This window comes from Cuculus canorus, chromosome 2 (assembly GCF_017976375.1).
Source record: "Cuculus canorus isolate bCucCan1 chromosome 2, bCucCan1.pri, whole genome shotgun sequence".
NCBI lineage: Eukaryota > Metazoa > Chordata > Aves > Cuculiformes > Cuculidae > Cuculus > Cuculus canorus.
Genome location: NC_071402.1, coordinates 132,703,257 through 132,720,024, shown reverse-complemented (window position 1 = coordinate 132,720,024; position 16,768 = coordinate 132,703,257).

Sequence of the window (16,768 nt, the reverse complement as noted above, 5' to 3'; positions counted from 1 at the left end):
TCGATGGTGTCTCCCTTATCTACTCTTTGTTGTCACTTTGTTGTGCACAATACATCTTATTTTGGAAGTACCTTTTGGCTGAATCACTGGTATTTATTAATAAAATTTTATATTATTAAAATCCAGGGATCATGTGAAAGACCATAGTCCCTCTAACTGTTCCTTTCTTTATTCTGCCGTATTCATCCACACCAGCTGAAGAAGGATGGTACTTTGACTTTATGGTACATTGACCAAGTGATATTCCATAATGTTTGAAGGAATAAATCAATTGTTCCAAATTGTAGTGGTTTATTCAATAAAAATGCGGAACATTCCAGCATCAACACTCTGGAAAAATGACATCTTAATCCAAAGCCAAATTTATTGGAAGAATAATGCTATTAAACATTACAGTAGGTCTTTCAGTTTTCATTCTTGATTACCTTTACTTCAACAAAATGCAAAAGAGATTAAAAAAAGGAAAATCTCTTCCACTGAATAAAATTAATATTAATTAATTTAATATAAATATTAAACCATCTTAGGATCCATTTGCAAAACAAAATCTTTCCCTGGCTCTTCAGTCCGCTGAAGTTACAAAATTCACAGTGTCCTCCATCTAATTATCCTAGGTAATGTTACTCCTTCTCTGTTTTGAAATGTGCACCCAGCCAATTAAAAGAGCATACCTCCCTTCTGTTATTACCAGTACCCTTAATTAGAAGTTCTGATGCTTTTCAAGAGAGATCAGACAACAGCCCATCTGTTTAGGCAGAGGTTTATTTAACATTGCATATGTAATATCTGGATAACTACAGTCATATGATTACCAAACAGCGAAATGCTTATTGAAATAACTCCTGTGTCCTTGAGTGACTTCAGAGGACTGGGTTCTTTTTGGTAGCCTTTGTTAGACTTTAATTAATATTTCTTTTTTCATAACTGCAATTGTAAGTGTTAATGCCTGCTAGCTAACTAATTAACGATACTGCTTGCTAATGTAGTTGAATACAGGACTAGTGTTAAACTGTAAGAATTCAATTACTAAACTAAAACTTTATGCAAAGGAAAAACTTGTTATTCTATTCTTTATTTCACATACCAACAACAGGAGCAACAGCTATATCACTTTACTATTTTGCATATATGTTGATTTTGTGAAGAGCTTTCAACACTGTACTTCCACTGAGATTGGAATACACAGGAATTCTATATCAGTGTAATTCATATCCTGCCTTTGAATTCAATATAATTTTCTAGAACAAACCAGTGCAGTATATTTTAAGAAAAAGGTGGAAAAAAAAAAAAGGGAGCAGTTATACATTTATTAAGTGTAAGTGCACCAGCTGAAATGCTCTGTACATCAGGCAGTGACAGAGGAAATGGAGGCAAGAGTTGATCCCAGGTTAGTTTCTCTACTCCTTTTTTTCAGCCTTTTGTTCTGCATTTGAAAAACCCAAGCCATAGCACAGCAATATACCTCCCCAGATTTCTTCATAAAGTAACTCTTAACAAGTTAATATTTATGCCAAGCAAAACCAAAAAAAAATCATGTATTAGAGAACACTACCTAAAAGCTGAACTTGAAGTGTTTCTGTGGTTATTAGCATAAGACAGTCGCTTCAGTGTCTTCACTTTTCACATTTTGGCTCATCCAAATGTTGATTTATATATACTCTCATTAAAAGGTGTTTCTTTTAAAATATAATATTATCATACATCTGAAATGTCATCATGTGAATCCTAAAAACAGATAAACACATTTATGCGTAAAGGAAAACAGCATCTTCATATACACATAATTCTAGCTTCATGAATTTTGAACCAACTAGATCACCAAAGCTGAATGTCTGGAGTAGGAAACAGGCCACTTTTATTAATACAAACAAGCTCCTTCTGTCTTTGGAAAACAAGCCTATGAGGACCAAATTGTGTAAACACACACTTCTGCTTCTCCAGATTTTGGCTTAATTAACTTTTCGCCCTACTCTTCTCTGATAATTATCGTTAGTTCCCTTTGTGGAAATAAGGAACCTCTGCAAATTGTACTTTAATATTGTAGGGACCGTTACAACTGTGTTTGTGTTTTAACAATTATTTAATCACAACAAAATATGTGCAAATGCTTTTCGGTGGACAAACAGGGTTTACTAATTTTTTAGTACCTTATCATTTGTGTTTGCTTCGTTACTTGCATTCATTAATACAATTGCCCATCCATTTATATCTGTATAATCCAGAGGACTCCTGGCAGGCTTTGAGGAATTATTTTGTGCTATAAGTGGATATATGACAATCTGGAGTCACATAAGTTTCCAACAAGTTAAGGAGCAGTTTTTCATCCTGATTCACCACATGAATGGATGAAATCAACAACCAATTGTAATAACAAAAATGAGGAAGGCATCCTGGTTCCAGAATGAGTAGTGTGGACTAAAGGAGACTGGTGATGCCCAGAGATGTATACATCAAAATAAAACCCTGCAGTAAGTGACCTCATGACACATGTGAAGGACTTACTTGCTAAAGGATCAACAGAAAATCCCACCAATGATCTGCTATAAGTCACAAAATCATATAAAAAGTGGACTACAAACTTCTATGTTTGGCTCTTGTTTCAATATTTCTCTGCACAGGGAAATTTGGAATTTAGAACTCCTCACACCATGATCGAAATCACAGCCCACTTACTTTAATAGGAAAAAATCTGAAGTGACCTATTTGGTTACTCCTCTTTCTTTTTTTCTGAAATAATAATCTACTGAAGTAGAGAAGACAAATCACCATGCAAAACCTACATTCTTTGATGGAATCAGAGCAAGAAAGTTCTCCAGTTCCCAGACTCCAGTCAGCAAGCAGAGTTAAAATTCTTTTATTGTGGACTGCAGTGCTTTGGTAATGTTCATCAGGAACACCATGGCTAACTCCCAATATCCTGATATCTTGTCAAACATCCTCTAACATTGCCAGCTAAGGTGTATATCTGTGGGAACAGAATGGCAACTATAACACTACAATAAGAGACAGAAATAAGAATAAATGATGTATTTAAAGATCCAGGAAGACAAATGAAACAAAAATATTCACAACAAAGTCTATGTGCCTGACATTTTTCTTATAAAATAATGAAAGAAGACTTTCTATACTGCAATCAAGTGATACAAATATTATCTCCGAGAGTGCCCACAAATTTAATACTTCAAAATCCTCTCAGTATATAACCTTACTGCAGGCTTTGGCATAGTGGAGCTTTAAATGAGTGATCTTTCTATATTGTACAGCAGTCTGCAGTGTAGACATAACCTTAGTTAATTCATACACTCACACTATACAGTATTCATCAGTTCTGGTGTCCCTCTTGTCATTGTTGCTTCAGATTCCATTTTCCTTTACATAGTGTTGTCCATTTACTGAAATATCTCTGTTCTTCCACTATCAAATGCACAAACCCCGTATTACAAATAAATGTAGTACTCAAGGCAACACATGAAAACACTGTTAAGAGAAATCTTTCATTAATAACCTGCTTATGTTTTGCACTTCTGTTGCCTGGCTCCTTTTCAGGAGCTATCCTAATATCAAGAAGCTATATTCTGCCTCCCGTTGCAAAGGCAATTCCCTTCTGTTCCCTCTATATTTCTTCCCTCCTGACAGTGATTACATTCTTTTCCAATTACCTCAGTACCAGCTTAAAAAGACATTACTATTTTATCTCCTTTGGAACAAACTACACTGCAAAGTATAAAAAAGAAACTTACACTGACAAGAAGACCAGGTGTTTCTGTCAAGATTTTTCTGTGAAACATTTCCAGTTTCTGCAGTCATTTAAATCTACCTGTTTTTTCCCCTTATTTAATTTCAGAATGAGTGAAGATAACAAATTAGTTTGCAAGCCAAGTCTTATCATAAAATTAATCTCCAGCTTATTCAGAAAGGCACCACGAAAAGAGAAAGAGGTGATACGGTGAATAAGAGAAAGAAGCACAGAGATTCTAAACACAGCTGCATCTTGTGCATCTTTTCTATTTGAAAGGTTTTTACTAACTCTAATGTAGGCACAAAAATATTTAAGCAGATCAGTAATTGCTCCATTAAGGATTATGAAAGAAGATAAATGAATGAAGAGCTGTTATGGAATTTCAGCGAGGTTCAAACTACTAGGTTTGTCCTTCTTGTCATGCTCGTAGGAGGACATCACACTAATAATTTTTTTTATTATACTTTCTTCTCTTGAAGAGTCATATACATGTAGCTCTACTCTGTGTTTACCTGCTGATTCAGTGCTCCCTTTCTTTGGGATGATCAGTTTTATTGCAATTGCCGTCTTACTTTCCTCTGACTATAATGCAGAATTTGATTTCTGAACAGTCACAAGCACTTCTTCCAAAGGTTTTGATTTCATTTTTTTTCACTCTTTAGATCTATTTACAGAGTGAAAAGTAGTGCACCTCACTCCAGGAAGATCCAAGACCATCCAGTATGTCCATCACTTCTTTCTTGAGATTTTTTTTTTGTTCCCCCCCTTGAGGAAACAATTATAGGAAACACAGTCTAATGTAAGACCTCAGTTGAAATTGCATGTTCCCTTGGTACAAAAGTGCTAATCATGTAGGTCAGCCACATGACGTCTCTTTCTATATAGCTACCTTAAAAATTCTCTAATATATTTTCTTCTCAGTTCCTCTGCTGTAAATCAGGCAAGCACAAGTTTCCTAACACACAACCTTCCTGTCATGCAGAATCTTCTCCAATACATGAATTCTGAGTGTGTGTTTTAGTCTGTGTGTGTATATGTGCATTCTGACAGAATTTACAAATTACAGAAAAGAGTAGGCATAAAGGAAGAAATGAATATATGCATGTATATATATGTATGAATGTGCATGCTCACATATAAAAAATTAAATTCCTGGCTATGGCATTTGATATCTCTAAGAGTTTCTCACACACAAACAATATTTTTGAATCAATGTAGCTCCTCTCCAACCTGACTCAGACAATTCAGAACCTGAGAAGCTACTTTACCCTTGATTTTTACTTAGTTTGCAATATTTATGATTTTTTTTTCTTTCTACAAGTAAACCTTCTTCTGTTATGAATAAGACCATGAATTTGCTTACGGAATAACAGCTAAATGTTAACAGCTTTTAGTAAAAATACCATTTGCTGTACGTAAACTGACAAATTAAAGCTTCCATTTATAAGTTCCATTATTTTTCCATCGTGTGTGTGTAGGGATGTGTGACCTCTTATTGCAGTATTCAGAACAGAAAAGCAAACACAAAACATTAATCAAAACCACTTTTAGTCAAAATTGTTCTTGGAGGAAAACTAGAAATAGAAAACTAGAAATAAATTAACTTGCTCACTTTTCTGACAGTATCCCTATGGAGCTTTAAATAGTAACATTTTGTTTATTGCACTTTCATTTATAGCCTTTCAGGAAGTTTACTTACTTCTTCAGTGGCATATCCACTAATTTTGAACACCTCAGTGCACATTTGGCCTCCTAGACTCATTCTAGTAAATGGATCTCATTGGCCATTTTACTTTGTTAATTCATATTTAGTTCATTCAGTGTCACTATTAGTTGAAACCTGGTAGACAGAGAGGGATGAGGTTTTGCAGGTGATAGATCTAAATAAATGAAACATATTATATACCGCGACCCACTGACCTTTCATCACAAGATGGGGAAAAGGTCAAACTGATAATCTGTGACCCAGGAAGAGTTCAGCGGTGTGTGTGACACAACCAACACCACAAAGAAAATAAGCTGAACATAAACAAGGTGGAAGGAAGGTCAGGAGCTGCTTGTAGGATTGTGCTGGTTGGTTTGAGAAGCAGCCTTGATTACTTAACTCCTGTTTCTTTTAATATTCATTTCATATAAAGAAGATTAACTTTATGTGAAGTACCTCCAGAAAGAGTTGTTTTGAGACAGGATTGGCAGATCACCACCCCTTCCCCCGCCTTTTTCGTTGTTTCCTAATTTGTTTCTTCTTCAACTGATCATTGGGTTTTAGCGTGTGTTTACATCTGGATTTAAATCTTCCTGAAGTACTTTGATAGGAGCTGCCTCTTAGCATAACGTACAGCAACAGCTCAGCAACTGTTGCAAGTTTCACCAGCTGTTTATGGTGAAACACCCCATTGTACAAAATTCTGACTACTACTTCTGGTAGCAGATTTGGTTATGTATATTTCCTCAAATTAGGCATTCCTCCTCTGGCCAGCTGAAAGCAGATTCTTTCATCTTACTCCTTCTCAGGAGTAGAAAAAGTTCTGCAGAAGAGTGAAAGAAGATCAAGCCAACTGTGCAGAAAGTAATGCTTCAATATATGACATTTCCTCTCATATGACGTATGAACATATTTTAGTTAGAAAAAATATGAATTACGAAAATTAAAATTTTTTTAGTTATAGAAAGTTTCTTAACAAACACAATAGAATCTTCTCTGGGAAGTGCCAAGGTATCGATCATTTTTTGGTTCGTGGGGTTTTTTTGGCATCAAGATGAAAGTTTGTGACTGTTTATTTGATGCTTTAAAACTCCCTAAAAATTCATCTTTTCCTTCTTCTTTCAAATTGTTCTACATACCCCCAGCATCCACGCCTATGCACATTCAGGGTAACATACATCTACACAAATAAATACCACTACACAAATACATGCTTTTTTAACCAATTAAAATTAAGAAGGGACATTACTGCTTCTTATAAATGAGGAAAAAAAATAACACAAGCAAATTTTTGTAAGTGAAATAAAAAAGTTGATGAAGAGAAATGAGTACCAGCTTTCCCTTGCTAAATATCAGATGGTGCCATATAAACTATGAAAGTTTTGCCAGCAGTGGGGAGCTGTACCTTCGAGAGACTAGTGCAATAGCTGCTGGCACAAGTTCTGTTATGATGCCAAATAATTAGGATTCAGATACTGAACAAAGTATATTTCAGACAAATTGTAATGGTGATTTTTTTTGGGAGATAATATAGGTTACTCCAAAAATCTTGTTTCTAGAGATAAGCAGGCAAAGACTTGTCTACTGTAGCTGTGGAACAAAATGGCCTAAGCTGTTACCCTTATTTCCTGAATTAAGTTAAATACCTGACTGGACATAACAAATCCATTGGTTTCACACTCACTGTTTTTAAGTATGTTATAGTAATGTTTGACAATGAGCTGCAGTTAGTGTGCAAGAGTTTGAATCTTTTACAATTATATGAAGTTCAAGCATACCACTGCTATTTCCCTTATTTCCTGTCCAAAAGTTTGATTAAAGAAGATGTCAAAGCAAGGCACTATGGGACTAATATAGACTGTAATCTGGATTTATGTCTGTTCAATTATGCAATAGTAACCAGAAAGGTATTTCACTGAAAGAGAACAGATATATCTGAAAGCAAGATAAAACGTGTCATTGTGGAAGGTTTGGATCTGCAACATGCAAATGATGAAAAAAACAAATATTTCAATGTAGGAGATATCTGAGCTACTGTCACATTGACACTACTGCTGCCATTGTGTTTACACAAGAATATATCATGTAATGGCTGACTGCTAAGATAGAGACAATCTCCATGTCTTTGCTACAGAGCACGGCAACCAATGGCAACCCATTTGGTAATAAGATTTCTGGTACCAGTGAACTGTCCTTGTCCTAGTTGTATTAAACTGTAGGTACTTAGTCGGGTCTATTCCTGGGAGGTAAGCATGGACTTCTGGGGACTTGGATGAGAGGCCACCAAGAGATTGTAGGTATTGAAGGCACAAGCCAGGGATTCAGGACTAAAGTCTAGATGACAAAAAGCAAATGAGTAAAGGAAATGCATTTGGTCTGGCTTGTTGCTACTGATGGAGAAATTATCCTACCACATATGATGCGTCAGGATGTCAGCTGAGGTATTTTCTGTACATCTTACAGTAAGGGTGCACCTTTTCATCTTTTGATCTTACCAAAAGCGGCAGCTCGCTCTCTTTATAGCAGAAACCTGAGAGAAGAGCTGCAGGAAACACCCTTTAGCAACACACAGGCAGCCCACTGGGTTTTCTCAGCAAAGATCTGCCTCCTTTGTAAAATGCAATGGAAAATGATATGAACTTGTTTTAGCTACACAAAGTAACCTGTCTAACCTCAAAATATGCAATGAAAATCAATTGAGCAATAATCCATCCCAGGGAGATTTCTGCATCAGTAGCCTGCTGCAAGAATAATTTTGACTCGTAAGTCTGAATCAGCACAAAGACTGAACGTGAAAACAATTTAGATAAAAGCTCCACTCTGTAACTTCAAAGATTTAGGTGATGTTCCTTGCACAAAATATATTCATGCAAATATATACTTACATATTATGTGGTTTTGTGTATATATGTGGCCACATTATGAAATGTATTTTCCCGTGGTAGTAACCTCCTTGTTACAGTCATTTCCGTAGCTTTCAAAATTGTACAACATTAAATGCCAGACTCCTAGTGTTCGTGTTTTTGTAATTTGTTGCCTTAGGACAATTCCCTCAACTTCTTGCTTTGTTTTGTTTATAAATCTCTAAGGTAAACTGTTGACTTCAGGTTTTGGTTGGAGGTGGTCTGGGAGTCATTGTTAATACAGAAATAATGAGAAAACTCAATTATGGCCCATTAGTCATTTTTAGCACATACATTTTTTTGATTTTTGATCACAGAGAGTTTGTAAAAAGAGAATAAAAGACCTTTGAATATGTTCCTTGGTGGTACATCGTAAACTTCAATTATTTGTTCCCAGAAACTTTGGATTTTTTTTAATAGAGAAGTGAAGTCACTTTTAAATTGAGCATGATTCAGAAACTCCTACTAGAAAGGTATTAAACATTCTTTCATTAATAACAGTAATCTGGAATCCCAGAGTGCAATGTCACTTTAAAATGCAGATCTAAAGATGTATTTCCCCCTCCAAGTCCATCATTAAGCTGAAGTCATTTAATAGCTTCAATGTTGCAGCCACCACCTCTAGCTGAGAGGGAGGAGGACAGCATGCTGTTAATGCACAACTGTCACTCACAAGCCTGCCTGCAAACCAATTGGACAAAACCATTAGTCTGTAACACTCAAAATTTTCTTCCCCTATAATTTTCAGTAGATTTTCTTTTTTTGGCTTCCAAAATACAGTAACTCGCCACAACCAGTTCATGGTATTACCATGGCATGAAGAGAACACCAGACCATTCTCTTTCCAAGGCAGAAAAGCAATTTTGTTTTTCATCTCAACTTTTCCTCTATCACACACAGAGACTAGTGGATTCTGTCTCATATATAATGACTTTTGACAGCCACTGATCTCAGAGGGAAGAGCTTGATAACAGTTTTCCTCTCCAAAACTGCTAGTTTTCTCAGGCAGGCAAAAGTTCACAGAGAAGCTGGCAGGCTCCTTCTGCTTTGCAAACATATTTTGTAAAGTACAATCATCCAATGTACTCGAAAAAGCTTAACTTCCCCCCTCTGAGTTTCAGAGGGGGTTTTGTCCTTTTTCAAAAGAGGATGATTGTACTTTTCACTGACAGCAGCAGAGTGTAATGGAGAGCAAGACGAGAGGAGGCCTGTCAGCTGATATGTTGACATTTTCCCATAGACGTCTGCAAGAACGTTATTCTGATTTGAAAGCCAATCTAGATCATTGCTAAATTCCTCCCACAAAAACCTTGTGTTGTTAAAAGGAACACACTTCTGCTGTCACACACACAGAGAGAAATTAACTCCTGTAAATACCTTATGAAAATTCTTATGCCTTATATAATTTTCTTTCTACCACATGTGCATCTCAATTTCTAGCTTCAGTGAAGACAGACTGAGAGGAGAGAATAAGAACGGAAAGTGGGGATAAGGGCAGCTTTAGTTTAAAATGCAGGCAAATCTGCCTTTTCTGCTTGATGGCCTGTAACATTTCCATGTAGTGTACTTTGCATGGCAGAATAGCTACTAGTAATAGAATTTCTCACAGTGGAGGTTAATTACTTTTCAGCTACAGCAAAATAAATTTCCTGTCAAGCCCATAGACAGGAATATGCCACTGTCACCATTTTTACCTGCAGTTTTAATTCACTGTTAATATTTGACATTAGCTTGTGTTTGGGGGCTGAAATCCTGGGTTTCCCAAAGGAATAGAAAAGACTGACAGTAATGCAGTATCAAGATATGTGAGAAAAGAAGCATACTTCTACTCTCTCTCAATACTCTGCAAAGAAGATTAACTGACCTGTCTCTCACTTTAAAGAATAAAAGAAAATCTCACACTTGATGAAATAAAAATGACGTGGTAAAGTGCACCTTAAATTACAGGGAATAATACAGAGGAGGCATTTCTGGTCTAACCTTATGCTAAACGGACCTACGTAACATACCAACTCCTTTCACTTTTCAGATGTCATTTTTTTCTTGGCTTTAAAAGTCTGTGTTTTGAGCCTGGTAATTTTGTTATAAAAGCAAAACTCAGTGGATAAGACACCTTATGTGGTAGTAAATGACAGAACGCATTTCTCCTAGTTGCCTTTATATTCTTCAAATTAGTTCTCACATTTCTTTATCTTGAAAGAATTCTCTTCTGCTGAAATAATGCCATTTATCAAGTGTTGGTGTGATATGCATTGTTCCACTTTAATCTTTAAGTAATAAAAAGTTGTATGTGAAGTCACATTAGGAATCCATAAGCACATCACAAAATCATGCCTAGGGCTTTTCAACCTCTACTCAAAATGGTTAGATTAGAAAGAAAACTCCTTGACCCATCCAGCTTTCCTACTCAAAATCTTGTTTTCCAACATTAGTGATTTTCATGAATCTGAGGAAATCAAATGCTTCTAAATTTGCCTGGTTGTGCTCCTGGGCCTAACAAAGCAGTGCTTTTCATACTTGAGGCTTATTATTGCACTGCTCAGGAAACATAAGGAAAAAGTAGTGTCTCTACTTTTAATAAAATTAAAACCAGAAGGCATAATATGACATATAAGGAGTATAATCATACAGGGTTTTTCCTCATGCAAGCAGTCTAAGGTATTTCTCACTGCCTGGCTGTTCCTCCTGAGAAGGTGGCCTATAACAGTGCGGAGGTGTGAAGGATACGGCCAGACAAACATGTAAGGCATATGGGACCTGTGGGGAGCTGAAGGATTTTGGAAGCTGCATGGGCAGATGAAAGATGGCCAGATCAGGTTGGTTGACAACAGCACATGGGTGCACCTTGCTTAACCACCTGAGGCTCAGTTCTTCCCATAATCATGCTTGAACTTAATGAGTCCCTTTTTGACTGATTCGAATCCCTGGAATATTCAACGTCAAGTTGGATAGGGCTCTGCGCAACCTGATCGAGATGAAGATTCCTGCTCATTGAAGGGGGTGTTGGACAAGATGACCTTTAAATGTCCCTTCCAACCCAAACCACTCTATAATTCTATAAAACCAAATATGATATCATTAGAGCGAGTTTTAAAAAAGAATCGGAAAATTATGGAGTCCTTATTCAGAAGCATGATTCCTTTTGAAAGAAGTGACTTGAGGCAGAACGGGACAGTACCTACTGCATTTAACACTGCAGTCCCTGATGAAGTTGAAGACAGTTTATGGAAAAAAATGGAATAGGAAATCTGCTCCACTTTAAGAACTTAATATCTTACAAAAAACCACAAAAGATGGATATCACAGCTTCTCACATATGAAATATTTCATTTTAGCTGTGGAGATTGGTTATTATAAGGGAGGTAGTAGATTTAATTGATTTTATTGTTGTTTAAGGGACTGGGATGGACTTTCTGCTTTTTGCAAACCACATGAAGCATTAGAGCTTTCCATATCTTTAAAAAAACACCAAAACCTGTCTGGCAATGTAGTTAGAACAATTGGGCCTACTGAAATTGCTTTTTTTTTTCAGAGCATTAAGCTCAATTCTTATCGTTAAAGCAGAGATGAACTTTTGGCTTAGAAATGAAGCTAGCCCAGAAGGGTGCTATTCAGCATGGTTTGAATTTCTGATTCACTTTCTGAGCTATTTGAATCTGCTTTATGTAGCTTGACTCATACTATTCATCTCAGTGAAAATCTGTATTAGTGAAATGTCAGCTCCTTTGTGGTAGTGTATGGGGCTTTTTAAGGTGTCTGTAGGTTCATAACAATATTAAAACTGGCACCTTTCTCTCAGAAAATGTTCCCATGGTACAGTTCCAACCTTTCAGAAAAAAAGCCCCAGGCAGCATAGTGGAGCTCATGTATGTACCATCAAAATGCTCATGCTTGTGTCATCCAGCATTTTAGACTACGTCCATAAATGTTTTGGTTTTACTTAAGTAGGCATTGACAACTCCTAAAGTTATGAAGAAGGATTCTTAATCTGCATTTTGTGCTCTCTGGTTTTCACTATCCTGTCATTCATTGCTGTTAGCACTTTTATAGAAGCAAAAATCCAATGCCTATATTCCAGTGCCTATATGGCTTGGAACCTCATTTATTGTTTCTGAAACTTTTATGAAGCCTGAAACAAAAAACTATAACATCCCACAGAAGAAAAAAGTAACATGATGGGATAAACTCTTGAGAAATCAAATCTTAACTGTTGAAATACACTGAATTACATGTAAAACAGAACAGAAGATATGTGAGCTGCCTACAGATACAGGTATGTGGTTTTCTTACTTTCTATTTTCATTTTCCTTTTTATGCTCCTCCACAGCAATTGTTCCAAGTAAGGTACTACTACAGAAAGTGGTCATCTCAATTCGTATTGTGATAAGTTGTGTTTTGGTCAATAGGAGGCTGAACATGAGCCAACACTGTGCCTGGGTGGCCAAGAAGGCAAATAGAATCCTTGCATGTATCAGAAATAGTGTGGCTGGCAGGAATAGGGAAGGGATTGTTCCCCTGTACTCGACACTGGTGAGGCCACACCTCAGATACTGTGTTCAGTTTTGGACTCCTCACTACAAGAAATGCACTAAGCAACTAGAGAGTGTCCAGAGAAGGGCAACGAAACTGGTGAAGGGTCTACAGCAAAAGTCTTTTGAGGAGCAGCTGAGGAAACAGGGACTGTTAGGTCTTCAGAAAAGGAAGCGTAGGGGAGACCTTATTGCTCTTTCCAACTACCTGAAAGGAGGATGTAGTGAGGAGAGTGTCAGTGTCTTCTCCCAAGTAACAACTGATAAGACAAGAGGAAATGGCCTCAAGTTGCACCAGGGTAGGTTAAGAGTAGACATTAGGAAATATTACTTCACCAGAAGAATTGTCAAGCATTGGAACAGGCTGCCTCGGGAATTGACTGAGTCACCATCTACAGACGTAGTTAAAACACAAGCAGATGTGGTGCTTAGGGACATGGTTTAGTGGTGACTTGGCAATGCTGGGTTAAGGGTTGGACTCAATAGTCTTAGGGGTCTTTTTGAAGCTAAATGATGCTATGATTCTATAATTCTAAGCTAAATCTTGTCATACCTGGAAGATCGGGTACAGATTCCCACGAGATCCTGCTGTTGTTGAAAATAATTTCCTATGGCTAAAGTAATCTGTTATGAAATCAGTTAAATGGATGATTTGGTGATCTAGAGATGAGTTCTATTTACATATGTTGCTTTCATATTTAGCTGCTTCCACAAACTTTCAGTTAAGAATATGGCTTATACATGTAATATCTTTGAGGGAATGCAGTGGAGGCACTAAATCCCTTGTTCACCACACTGGACATCTAAAACACAGACATGGCAGTTTGTTAAAGAAGAGGGGAAGCAGCAGAGACAGAGAGTTAGCTTTGGCACCTATTTTATAGCTGTGGGCCTATAAAGAATTAAACATAAGAAAAAATTGGTATTTCTAGTTTAGAAAGCATCTCTCAAAGACTTTTTTTTTTTAATTTCACACATTCTGATTTCTCACATGTTATATAGCATACAACAAAATTATTAATGAGAAACACTGTCTTCTAATCTTGGCTGTCTTCAGAACTTTAGCAAAGGATGCCATTTATCATCATATTTCTTATTAGAACTTGGAAGAAAGAGCACACAGCAGTGCATCTTGGAAGTCATAGCTGTGAAGAAAAGCACTTTGCTATTTTCTCACTGATTGTGGCTAATGTTAAAATAATTACTGGTAAAGGGTCTGCCTGCTGTTTGATTGCCAAGTTCCACAGTTCCAGTGAGTTCAGATTCTTCACCATTTAAAACTTTAGTTGGCTTAGTTCAGGCTATTTTACGTATCTCTTTGAATGTTTTCAAAATCCCTTCAAGCTTCCTTTGCAAAGGACTTGACAACATCTGAGTCTTAGTGAAGATGCATCAATGAAGGAGCCTGTGCATTCCAGCGATTTTTTTTTCTCTCTTTTAATAGAAAATACAAAGGGGGGTTTGTTAGTGTCGGGTGAAAGTAAAGCAGAAAGTAGCGCTGGCTGTGAACTTTATCCACTGTGTTGGTTTACCACAATCATCCTTGTTACTGAGAGCACTCTGGTAGCAACACGACTTCAGCAAGGAAAGGCAGCCAAAATCCTCTTTCAGAAAAATATATATACACTGATTTCTGTTTCTGAGGGTGTTTATCATTTTATATTGAAGGTAATTTTCTTTCCAACTGACTGTACTAGGATTCTTGATCTTAAAACTGGGAAGATTTTTAAGTTGCTTTTCTTCAACACATGCTATATTTGTTGTTACTACCAGGAAAAGCGCAACAAGCTTACCAAAATTTATTAATTAAGTGAAGATACAATAATAGTGTACTCATTAAGCAAAGTCTTCAAGGCATGTTTGCAACTTCAAGAATCATGCAAATTCAGCATTACAATTCATGTATGTTTAATTAAAGCATGCGATGTAAACATATTTCTCCCTCCCAGTTCCTCCAAAACTGTGGCTCGTATTGGGATAAAAACATACAGGACAGTGCTGTTTGTTGAACATTTCCTTGTTCAGGATGCTGTTACTATGACTATATTGCTACTCACAAGAATTCCGGTTAAAATAGAAAACATTTTAAGACCCTCTCACATTCCCGTGCTCTCTAAATCTGTAGCTATTGGTAAATCTTAGTCACAAACTGTTATGTGTCCAGCCAAGGTTACCATTGTTTATTTCATGAAAAAAATGTCACTTTACTATGAGCGCCTTATACTGTCACACACAAATCCTTTGCATTTTGAACCGTAACTGCATGGACAGCCACGTACTTTGCAGCAGCTGTTATTTTTAGGTGAAATACCACCACCTATAGAATGCAATCAGGACTCCTGATATAATGTAAACTGGAAATACAGGGATGGTTGATTATTTTGTGTTAGATCCAGCCATTTCATTCTATTATCTGTCTTTATTCATCACCTCCACTGTAATATCCTGGAATGGAGTTCCTGACACGTAATAGAAAGCTGTGGTGAAAACATTAATATGTTCCCTAGTTCAAGCAGTCCGTGTTGTCTCAGAATAAATAGAAAGTCTCTCGACCTTTTCATTTACTTCTGAGACAACAGGCTTGAGAGGAAATATTTTGCCAGCCGTTTTAGTTTTAACTTAAAATGTCGTGATTGGTTTCATTTCTAGGTCACTCATAGCAACCATTACTTGAAACTGCAAGAATAGTCCATGCAGCATTTAAAACTCTTTTGAGTTAAAGTCCAAGGACTACAAAATTTATCTGACTTTTATTTTTTTACAACAATCAAATTCACTGTCTTGAAAAATCCTAATGTTCTCTCCAGTGTCTCTCTCTTTTCAATACATAATGATGTGGGACCTTGGCACTAAAATATCAGTTTCTGCTCCTAGTAAGAGATTAATCATTGCGCTGAGGCAATTCATGTCATATATGTGAAATCAGTGGCCAGAATAGTATCTTCAGTGAGAATGAATCATAGGACAATACGAAGACCGACACAACAGAATATACATTGGTCAAATGCAACAGATTTAACTTTATTCCAATTTTAATAGTGTCCATTGAGTAACTCAGAAGTCGCTTGGGTCATTGTTTGTAAGGAATCTATCTAAATCTTATTTAGGAGAATGCAGAATTGAATCTTAAGTTTCTTGCATATTCCTGTGTAGACAGGATCATATATAGATGTGAAACAATTTAACGAATGATAAAATTAGTGTAATTAACTGGTCTAGAAACATGTGTTTAATTGAATTCTGAACCTATGTGTCAATCTTGATGTTTTTTTCTCCCCTGATAGATGACCACAAAGAGACCAAGATTTGTTTTAACAATTTACCAGTATAGATGACACTCCACTGGTGCTCAAGCCTCAACATGAACCCTACCTAGTTTGCTAGCATAGGTATGGCTACCTGCTGTCCTCTGTAAGGCAAAGGAAGATAGTAGGTAGGATGAAAGGTCCGACAGATAGAAAAGTGGGATAAATTTTGTCCTAAACAGCATTTAGTGCTGCTTCATCTAGGTAAGAGGAAAAATCACTGGACCCCTAATAAATTTTGACTAGAAACAGAGAAAGTGTTTGGATTTATCTCACAAAATGAAAGAGGTATACAGCTGCCACAGCCTAGTTGTCTTATAAAAAAAAACACTTGATAAAGTCTGCCATTGCAGTTACTGCACTCTTTATAGTGGCACTGTTTCTGTTTCTACATTTATAGCTGTGTCAGCACTTTAATTATAAGCCTTACTTTTGAAAGATTTACTACTAAGCAACAAAAAATCACCCTCAGCTGCAAGTTCAGATGTGAAGTGTTTTCGAGTGTATATTTGCAATTTGCACTTAGGTTGTGATAGGCCTGATTCAGTGCTTAATGAATACCAAAGTCAATGGAAAAACCAAAAAGC